The 9,758-nt window shown below is 43.3% G+C and overlaps 1 protein-coding gene across 1 annotated transcript in view; it reads right to left on the bottom strand.

Annotated features, from left to right (window-relative positions):
* tafa3a (TAFA chemokine like family member 3a) overlaps positions 1 to 7,152 on the bottom strand; it is an 84,797-nt gene extending 77,645 nt beyond the window's left edge. Inside the window, exon 1 of the mRNA XM_058630727.1 lies at positions 6,667 to 7,152. The gene's annotated coding sequence lies outside the window, so the exon portion shown is untranslated. The remainder of the gene's footprint in view (positions 1 to 6,666) is intronic.
* Positions 7,153 to 9,758: the final 2,606 nt, after the last annotated feature.

The following is a 9,758-nucleotide window of genomic DNA, read 5'->3' on the forward strand; positions in this document are numbered from 1 at the left end:
CTTCTCCACTCTTACCCATGGGCTCTAGATAAAAATGGACAAGTCCCACAACTGATTTCAGGTTGACTCACCTGAAAACACGGAAAACAGGAACGGAATCACGAAAATGAAAATTGAGCAATAAAAATGGAATAGAATTAATAAACTATTAAATGCAGGATCACATGAAAACCTAGCTAAATGTGGGGGTTTTTTCAGACATTTTAGTTTTTTTCCAGAGAGATCTGAAAAAGGTGTGTTTGTCCCTTCCCAACAATGTCAAATCAGCCGTCTGATACAAACACCATGTCTAAAAAATTCAGAACAACGTCAGGGGATATGTTGTTCTGTGAATGGTTCCAGCGCATACACACAAAGCGCAATTACAGCTACAGTACAAGTACGTTGGCAGATTCAGGACTTTGTGGCTGTGTGCACAGACATTCTTCAAGAAAAAAGCTAAAGCCGCGTTCACACAAAAAGGAGCAAAGCCTGAACATGAGCACAGCCTCCAACCAACTCAATCCTGGTCCTGGGGACCCACTGACCTGCATGTTTTGGGGTTGTTTTTGTGTTCAAGGGTCAAGTCCTTCAAGACAAATTTCCCAATGCACAATAAAGTATCTATCTCTCTGAAGTCTGTGCAGAAATCCCTAAAACCTGTATTATCTTGAATGATCATTAGGGGGGTGACTCCACTAAAAAAGGTTAAATCTATGAGAAAAATACCCTACTTCTCTCTTGAATTACAAGGTAAGTGATCTGATCACTTGTGCGCCAAGTAGGACTGTTCACACCTGCCATGAACATAAATCCTGGATTCGTCTCCTGTGATCACATACAATCGGATTTGCTTCCACCATCCTTTTATCAAATATGCACTGACGTCATGAGTCAAAGAACAGAACGATGCTTTGAACAAGTCTGAATGTACAGATGTGCTGTCAGAGTGTGTGTAGCTATGTGTGTGAGTGACAGAGGTAGGGCGGGGGGAAAAAAAGAGATAAGAGAAGCTCAAGTGAATCAAAGCTGTACTCCAGCTGCTATAACATAAAACAAGTTTAAACCATGAAACCTAATCCAATACTGCTGGTCAGACGACTTTAACTGAGGGTGTGGTCTGTAATGTGTTCTGAGAACAGATTACAGCGTTCAAGCAGCTCAGGGATGTGGTCACATGCGTCCTCAAACCAACTCCATATGTGGTTTCGGTGATGGGATCTGAGGACGCATTCAGGACATGATCACATCACTCAGGACAGATGTTAATAACAGGTGTGATGCATCCAGTATGACACCCCTTTGTCACGTTGTATCGCTTCACATTCACATCTACGAGAAAGTCTGAAGGGGAAAATCCATTTCTCTACAAATTTAAATATTATATTTTTGAAATCATGATCATCCATCCATCTTCCACCACTTTATCCTCCACATAAGGGTCACGGGGGGCGCTGGTGCCAATCAGAGCTGACATAGGGCTAAACGCGGGGTACACCATGGAAAGATCGCCCGTCCATCAGTGACACATAGAGACAAACAACCATCCACTCTCACACTCACACCTACAGTCAATTTAGAGTGCCCAGTTTGCCTAATGCCCAAATCTGCACTTTTTTGGACTGTGGGAGGAAACCAGAGAACCCAGAGAAAACCCATTAACACGGGGAGAACATGCAAACTCCATGCAGAAAGGCCTTTGTCTTGTTGCTGCAAAGGCAAGAGTGAAATCCTGATCATGATGTAGTAAATTAGAAAATGAATTCTCTTCTCCAGTAACAGTGTATATCAGTGGTTCCTGACATAAAGACATTCAAATATAGGGTACATTTATCGAAAAGTTGAAATACTTGGTATGTTTTATAAATTCTGGCCTCAATCAAATTACATGCGAGATCATATTATTAGCAACAAATTCATTTATTAGCTTGAAGAGTCACTTCCTATAATCATGTTCACCTTGTTGCAGTGAGTGATGTACAGGTGAACTGCCATGACAAGTGGGCATGTTTACAGGTGCAGACTTAAAACTGACAGAGCCTGTTGTTAAGTGACTCTAAAAGCACTGTGACTGTGATGCTTTTTACCAAGCTGTGTCTGGGGAATTGAAGTTAAAATCCCATTGTTCATCCTGCTCAGCTGTTGTCACTATTTGTAAATAAGAGATGTCGAAGAATTTTAATCCAAGGGACTAGGGGAGCCTGAAATATCTCTTCCCATTTTAAGGAGAATGTAATTTGGCAAAGAAACCTTTAAAAAGACATATCAATTTAAAAAATGACAGGACTTTAAATTAAGAAACAGTGGGAACACGCGCAGACATATGAACATGAATAAGCCCAGCATGATCACAGCCTGTACTGCAGTCGTGTTCACTGAGTGAACAAGAGAAAGTGTTGACATAATACAATGAAATCACAGACACATACAACAGTCACATTCACTTGAGATTCAGAGGCCTTGTTTACACGTGCATGTGTGAACATGCATCTTTCACACACTCACACACACGACAAATGCTTGAAATGTACACATTTACTCACTTTCTCTCTCTTACACACACACATAAAGGCAAACATGCACACAGCAAATCAGCATGAATAAATAAGAGATGGAGATGTGCTTCACAGCCTAATCTCTGAGGAAAAAACAGCTTGCCGCATCGGCAAGGATCAGCCTGGGCGAGTGAGTGGGACACTGCTGGCTTCTAGGAAACCAATTTGCTTGTTTATTGTCTTGGTCTTTTGTCGGTGGTTACAGTTCATTGCAGCCAACCCATCTTGGGCATGCTCCTTTAAATAGCATCTATAAAACACGGGATGTGTTCTCCCCACATACCACTCCTCCTCTTCCCCTGTACATGATGGAGCGGCACACGAGTATCACAATGCTGCATTTCCTCCGCTACAGTGGGGTTTTGTATTTCCCCCTATTTAAACGCGCGATGGATTCACCCGAGCAGCTCGAGTTGGTGCTCTGAAAGGTGGAACAAACTGTGCTTTCTAAATGCGCTTGATGAGCCCATGAGCTCGCTGAACAGCGAATGCTGAAATCAGGTGGAATTATGTAGATACAGTGAATGGTTGATCTGTACGCTAAGCCAAAATTCCAAGACCAGTTGTGGGATACAGCGTTTCGGAAATGATGCAATACCCAGGATTATATGGCTAACTCACAATGCTGCAGTGCTGTGTTCTCTGTGACAAGACACTGGGCAGGCGATCACATGTAGAATATTTATCTGGCATAAACTGATATGTACAGCACACCCTACACTACGCAGACATTTGGAGGCACTGCAAGTCTTAACTGGTGATCTCAATACCACAACTACCAGCACTGTGCATACATGTAATAGAGTAGAGGTGGGATTCACAGTCCGCGATACCAATTACATCACGATACGACGATTCTGTGATATATTGCAAGACAATCATACGCCGATACATCACGATATCTGTCTGACGTCTGTGAAAAGTTAAAAGTGCAGGATTTCTCTATTTATTCACAAAATAAAGAAGTAGTAGAGCCATTTGATAATGACATGTCCTTGTCATTGGAGGTATTATTGCGATACTTGGAAAATAAATGTTGTGTTTGAAACTGGTAAAGGGAGGAAACACACTGAAAAACTCTCTTAAACATTAAGATACATATTTTTTGTCAACATTTAAAAAAAAGAAGAATCTTAAAGCTGTAGCGCATAACTTTTAAATATAAACAAAAGTCTGTTGCATTAAAACCACAGTCAGTGAGCCTCTGCTCCACATGACTCCGTGTGTGTTCCTCAGTATAGCACCATTTAGGTCTCCTGTTGCCCGCTGCCGTTCCTGTGCTGCACACAGGAAGGGATTTGTTTTATATCAAGACAGACAAAGGCAACAGCAACATTGTGCTAGTGAAGCAAAACACCTGTAAATGGGCTGGACTGGGACTGAAAGCACCAAGAAGGGCCCACAAAAAGATTCAGGAGGGAAGTCTACTGCTCCTGGTCCTTGTGTAGCTTGATGGGATAAATGCTTCTTGCAACCACCCGCCCCTGCAGTGTCGGCACACACACACAAAACATTACCTCAGTCATGTCTGATAAAGTTATATTGTCCATATTTATGAATACCAAACAGACAGAACTATAACTTGAACAAGCGCAAAAGTTACTCACTGTGGCTTTAAATAATATAATTAATCACAAGGTCCTGGAATGACTGGAAACATGCAGGCTCCATTTAGAAAAAGCACTAGGGCTGTATATTGGTGTGTTATAAAGCATTTTCAAGTCATTCTTGTGAAACATTATTGATTTCCCTTCATAGGTCCTTTTTATCGCAATATGGAAATTAAACTTCATATCATCCAAATGAATGTTAAGGCAAAGTAGGGTTGCAACAGCACAACTTTGGAGGGATTTGGGACATACAGTCAACATTTTGCACAGTTTTCTAACATTCTATATAGACCAAAGAACTAATCAGTGAATCATGGAAATAATCAGCAGATTGATACTGAAAATGTATAATGTTGGTTGCAGCAACAAAAGAAGATGCAGGTACTGTTTTGCCACACTTTCCTATTATTGCCTATTGATCTGACAAAAGGAGTAAGAAGCCGCCAGAGAACACAAATAGTGTCTGAGGTGACTCTTTAAAATCAGAGACAAGCCTCTTATCCGTGGTGTTCTCTTCCGCTGGAAATCACCAGGTGGCTCATGCATATCAATTACTCTCAGACTGCGATATGTCTTCTTCAGGCTCTGCTGTTTGTTACATTGTCTGCCTGAGAGTGGCTCACACACACTCACACACACACACACACACACGCACACAAAACTGAAATTGCAAGCTGATCTAAACTCTGCGTTGTGGTTGTTTTACAGCGACAGCACAGACACAGCATGTTGCCACCAGAACAGCAGAAGCATCCATGGTTGTTTCACCACCACATAACATAAATGCACGCCATGGTGCAGTACGGTGAGGTTATAATGACACACATCATTTTATTCTCAGCCTTTAGCGCCGCAACAAATTCCCACTTTTTTGCGACGTCCACTGACGAGCGCAAAGATTCTTCAAGCCCTAAGTATCCCGTGCAGTGTTGCTGTCAAATACAGCAGGACTGTCGCAGGGATCCCAGCTCCAGTAGTCCCAGGGAGGCCTTTGCTCTGCCTGTCAGCAATGCCAACCAACAACACTGCACAATAAAACCCTTCAAAACAACAGTGGGCTGCAGGCTGCTTCAAGGGCTACTGACGGCGATCTATAAAACAATATAATGGCTTGCCAGTCAGTGAGTGTGAAAGGCAAGATTTACACCTCCTCTGAGTCTCTGAGGGGACTTCAATTAATAACAGCTGAATTGTATCACCCCGCAATAGGGCAATAGGTGTGTAAGGCTATTGCCGTCCCTGTATTCCACAGGATGAAATGTGATGATAGCACTAATTGAGGGGAAGAGGAAAAAACAGCTGACCGCACAAAGCTTGTCAAGGGAATGAAGGGCAGACAAAAGACAGGAGTGAACAAGGGGATGGACTGAAGCTAAGGCTATTTCTGTGTTATTATGGTTTCATTTGATAACAGAGTTTTCACTTATCTGCGTCCACACTAATACAGGGTTGTTCAGTCAGTAACACCAGGCATGTTTGCTTAGTTTTGTAGAGTGTGCTACAAACAAGGGACAACAATGGTGAAAAATATGAACAATTGGGACTAATATCAAGGTGACGTTGATGCATACGTTTGTTCGCAGTCGGTGGTCAAGTTGTTGTTTCATAAAACGAACCGATCGTGGAGGCGAATGTGGGTAACTGCGTCACCGCTTTCAAAGGTCTCCGTTTCGCTCCATCCAGACTAAAATGTAGCACTGGAGTTTTCAAATGAAAACACAGCCTGCAGCCTTTTGAAGCTTCTCAGTTTTTAAGGCTTTAAAATGCCCATAGTGTGGATGGCAGGTGTTTTCAGAGCAGAATTTATGCAAAAGAGTGATGTGGATACATGTATGGCCTGAAATGAATCCCTAGAGTTTTCAAGCAAATTGGAGCCAGCAAAGTTTCTTAAACTTTCAAAATTCCATTTTGGGGGGGGGGGGGGGGGGGGTCATTAAAGTAACCGTCATAGTGTGGATGACAGATAAATCAAGAGCAGAATTCATATGATTAACTTTTAATGGGGGTACAGGTAAGTTGACGGGTTGAATTTGATGGAATGTACTGCATCAGATGGATGAATCAGGATGAAAACACACATAATCATCTTTCTAGACACAGATGAGGCCACATACATCCCCCACCTGTCTTCAATAGGATTTTTTTTTTTTTTTTTTAAGTTTGAACACAAAGAAAACTTCCATCAATCCACTCACAAATGAGTGGGTAGATCTCACAAGAGCTGAACCTGGATATGAGTCTAGTTTAAGTTTGAATCAACATGGACATGAAGCCCACAGTTGCACCAGTTCACCACTTTAAGTCATGCAAAAGGTATTGACATCTAATAAATGTATCCTATTCAGTACAGTAGAAAATATAAATGGAGAACCTGTATGGGTTTGGCTGCTTGTATGTTTCCAGCACATTCTATGCAATAAGATTTACAGTAAACATCGTTAGCAGTGAATAATTTATGCCTATTTAGGAGGTATATACAGCCACATTTTCCAGCTCAGTGTACAATGGAATTGCAAACCTACCTGTCGTTGTGCAGTCAGTTATTCCCTGGGAAGTCCATTTCATTAATTCTCCGGTGTCAACCACAAAAAAAAACAAAACAAAAAAAAACCCAGAGAGCTCTCTTCTTTAGAGAAATGCCATTTTTCCCTTCATGTGGCTTCAACACGACCCCGACGGCACATGCACACCAAATGTGTCAATATGTCAAATATCTGCACGCGCACAATCCACGAGCGAAACAAGTCTCAGCTCGGACTGCGGGTCACTTCGCTGCTGGTGGACTTAAAAGTCTGTAAAAGTTGCTGGTCCACAACTTCCCGTCTGCCTGAGCCACGCAGCAGCTGGACACACCGCCGCACCGTCACTCATAGTTTCTGGAATCACGAGTGGATGTGATTTGTTACAACCTCCCCCTTTTTTTTTCCAACGCGCTCGCTACATTTGGGGTTTGGCAGCAGCGTCTCCGCGCAGTTGGAGGAATATATTGAAGGTGTCCGAGGGATGAGAGCTGGAGAGAGAGAGAAGAGAGCGTGCAGGCAGGTGCTGCCGCCGCTGCTGCTGCTGCTGAGCCGGTGTTATAGCGCCATCCTGTGGATCCTCTGTGAAGCTGCTCTGTGGTGCACGTTGTTTTTTTTTTTCCTCAGCCAGTTTCAGATCATGGTGGTTTTAAGACTCATATATGCGACAGCAAACTGGAAAATGAAACAATGAGACTGATAGATTATGATTGTTGTTAATATCACACCATGCATTAGCTCAAGGCACTATACATAGTAAGACAGAAACCTTACGATATTAAAGAGAGAGGAGAAGAAAACCCCAACCAGACTCAAAGATGTGCAGCATCTGCCCCTGCCAGGTTTCCCTTAATGATTTAAAAAAAAAGAGGTCTCAAACTCATGGTCCGTGGGCCACTTGCGGCCGCCCAATGAATTTTATGCGGCCCTCCACTTCATATAAAGTCATAATTATAATTATTTCTGTCCGTTTTGTTATTTAAGTAACATAAGTACTAAGCTTCAGCTTCAGCCCACACTATTTCATTTTTAAGAATGTGTGTCTGCTCTCAGTGGCAGGGTAGTAAAGACAACAATGGACCCACTCAGTGCTGAGACTGAGCAATACTGAAAGAGCATATGGGAAAAAGAGGCATCACATACTGTAACACACCAATGCCCAATGTGGCTGGTGGACCTCAAAGTTGAACCACAGCAACATCCCAGAACAAGACCCAGTAAAGGTAAATCACAGTGGCAGACTTCCAAGAGTTTCTAAAATGACATCACCACGCCCTGACATGATCCACACCTGCTGGCTGAAGAAGCTAACCTCACTGTGAACGTCTGGCAGCACAGATGAACCAACTGCTGCTGTTCTGGAATGGTTGACAAAAGGCCGGACAGTCCTCATCACGAAAGGGAAGAGTATCATCCAACTACTGGCCTATAACCTGCCTCAGCACACCAGGAAGCTCCTGTCAGGCATCATCAGCTAAGATGTTTCAATACATGAGCAGAGCACAGAAAGGAATAAAACCAGGGGACCCAAGCGCCAACTACAGGTCAACAGGGCAATCACGAAGGCCTGTAGGACCAGGAACACCAACCAACTATGAGAAAGCCTATGATTCGATGGCACACACATGGATACTGGGATGCTTAGAGCTGTACAATGTCAACAGGACTCCAAGGAACTTCATCAAGAACTCCATGGGACTGTGGAAGACAAGGCCAAATCAAAGCCCATTGTACAAGTGATGAAATGCGCAATATACCAAGGAGATGCTCAAAGAATGGTTTCAGACAGTGATTCCGAAGTGGGACATCAATCAGCCACCTCAGCAGGACATTGACTCACTGACTCACCAAAAGAGGGATCAGAACTGTGGGAGTGGAACAACTTAAAGGCAACATAGCAGATGTTCAAGGCAGCTACAAATACCTTGGGGTCCCACAAGCAAATGGGAACCATGCAGAGGCCGCAAGGCCAATATATAGTAGACTCCCACCAGCACCTAATAGCTCATCTCCAGTTTCTCACAAAGAAAAACTAGCTTGATAAAACATACATCAGACTCCTACCTCATCACAGAGGTTATACTATATCTGTTTGTCTCTGACATTCAACTTCTCTCCTCAAGCACTGCTGCCGAGTCTACGAAGGTTTTCCCCTCAGTAATTGCTTTATCATCCCTCCATTTCTTAAGCACTGTCTTACGTCTGTTGCTCAGAAAAGCAGGATGGGTGGAATAATCAATACCAACCTTTGAAATAGCCTGTGGAGATGGGAGGCAAGCATTTGGATTTGAATTTGATTGATTTTGGACACCCTCAGAGAGTGTTATCATCATAAAGGCAAAAGCCATCTACTAGACAGCTCTTTAAGCACCTACACACTCACACACACACAGGCCATATACACACATGTGAGCAGGATGTACAAAATACAAAAAAATCCAGGCCATTATTACTGTAGGCTGAGCTGTAACACTCAAAGCTGATATGTAGACCAGAGGCAGGCTCCACATCACTTCATAATTGCCTATGAATGGAGAGGCTGTTATTTTTTGATTCCAGTGTCATCAAGTTATTTTTCCTCACTCACTCCCCCTCGCTCTCTCTCTCTCTCTCTCTCTCTCTCTCTCTCTCTCCCCCTCTGTGTGTGTGTGAGAGAGAGAGAGGGGGGGAGAGAGAGAGGGGAGATGACCTCATTAATCTTTCCTGCATTGTATGGACCATACTGTCACACCCCCGACACTGTGGTGTGTGACACAGCTCTGCTCATTAAATCATATGACAGGATGAGATCAGGCGTGAGGTGAGGTTTCTCAAGCTGTGCGAGAGCAGATAAACCAAGCACAGTGTGTGTGTGTGTGGGGGGGGGGGTGTAGTTTGGCAACAAAATCTATTAAAAGTATCTCTAGTTTTGGGATCCTGAGGTCACACCAAAAAGAAGCTCACAGCCTCTGTGTGTGAGGTGTCAGGCACTTCACAGAGCAAACCGCTCCGCTTTTTTGAGGTTGTGGTGACACCTTATGTAACAGCCATGATTCCCTTCCTGTCAGCTCGTGATTACTTTCACTTCACAGTTGTAGGTGCTGCTACCGTGCGGC

The sequence above is a fragment of the Solea solea genome, chromosome 6 (assembly GCF_958295425.1).
Source record: "Solea solea chromosome 6, fSolSol10.1, whole genome shotgun sequence".
NCBI classification, from domain to species: domain Eukaryota; kingdom Metazoa; phylum Chordata; class Actinopteri; order Pleuronectiformes; family Soleidae; genus Solea; species Solea solea.